A 1,576-nucleotide genomic window follows, 5' to 3' on the forward strand; every position below is an offset into this window, starting at 1 on the left:
TTGCAGTTTTTGGCTGGGGCTGGGTTTGAACCTGCCACCTCTGGCATATGGGGCCAGCGCCTTACTCCCTTGAGCCACAGGCGCCGCCCCACCTGATAATTCTTAAAAAAAAAAAAAAAAGGTGACAGCACCCATAGCTCAGTGGTTAGGGTGTCTGCCAAGTACACTGAGGCTGGTGGGTTTGAACCCAGCCCAGGCCAGCTCAAATCAGCAATGACAACTGCAACAGAAAAATAGCCAGGTGTTGTGGTCGGCACCTGTAGTCCCATACTTGGGAGGCTAAGGCAAGAGAATTGCTTAAGCCCAAGAGTTTGAGGTTGCTGGGAGCTGTGATGCCACAGCACTCTACCAAAGGCAACATAGTGAGACTCTGTCACTCACACACACACAAAAAGAGAGACCAGGGTGGTGCCTGTGGCTCAAAGGAGTAGGGCGCAGGAGGTGGTGGGTTCAAACCCAGCCCCAGCCAAAAACTGCAAAAAAAAAAAAAGAGAGAGAGACCAGCCTGAGCAGAAGTGAGGTCTTCACTGAGCCACCTTGGAGATGGCCTCACTCTGGGAGACTGCCACAGGCCACTCAAACAGCTTTTCCATTCTCTGTCTCCACCAAACCACCATCTAGTTTTCTATTTTTCTACTAAAAATAGCAAAACTGAGGTAAGAGGATCACTTGAGCCTGAGAGTTGGAGGTTGCTGTGAGCTATGACGCCATGGCACTCTACCCAGGTGACAGCTTGAGACTTTGTCTCAAAACAAAAGAAAACAAAGAGAGATTGGATCCTATTATGTTTTCCAAGGTGGAATGTAGTAGTTACTCACAATCACGTTATAGGTATGCTACAGCCTGGAACTCCTGGGCTCAGGCAATTCTCTTGCCTTAGCCTCCCTAGCAGCTGGGACTACAGGTTCAATGCCACACCTGTCCTCATTGAGGATCTTTATAGAACCTGAGCCCTCAGGCCAGAACAGTCCCCATCTCCTGCTTCTGGATGTCAGGGGTGGGGGTGGGGACACTTAGGTGGAATCCAACAGTGCCTCCTGCCTGTAATCCTAGCACTTTGGGAGGCTGAGGCAGATGGATTGCTTGAGCTCATGAGTTCAAGACCAGCCTCAGCAAGAGCCAAGACCCTGTCTCTAAAACAAACAAAAAAAAACCTCCCCAAAAAGGGGGTCTAGCCAAAAAGCAAAGTAGAAGAACAGTAGGAGAACGAAGCAGAAGAAAAGGAGAAAGAAACACATGTTTTTTGTTTGTTTTGTTTTTTTGCAACAGAGTCTCGCTCTGGGCATGGGTTAGAGTGCTATGGCCTCAGCCTAACTTACAGCAACCTCAAATTCCTGGGCTTAAGTGATCCTCTGGCCTCAGCCTCCTGAGTAGCTGGAACTACAGGCACCTAACACCACACCCAGGATATTTTTCTATTTTTAGTAGAGATGGGATCTCGCTTTGCTCAGTCTGGTCTCAAACTCCTGAGCTCAAGCCATTCTCTCTTTTTTTTTTTTTTGAGACAGAGCCTCAAGCTGTCCCCCTGGGTAGAGTGCCGTGGCATTACAGCTCACAGCAACCTCCAACTCCTGGG

The sequence above is a fragment of the Otolemur garnettii genome, unplaced genomic scaffold (genome assembly GCF_000181295.1).
Source record: "Otolemur garnettii isolate 467f Iridium unplaced genomic scaffold, OtoGar3 scaffold00025, whole genome shotgun sequence".
Taxonomy (NCBI): domain Eukaryota; kingdom Metazoa; phylum Chordata; class Mammalia; order Primates; family Galagidae; genus Otolemur; species Otolemur garnettii.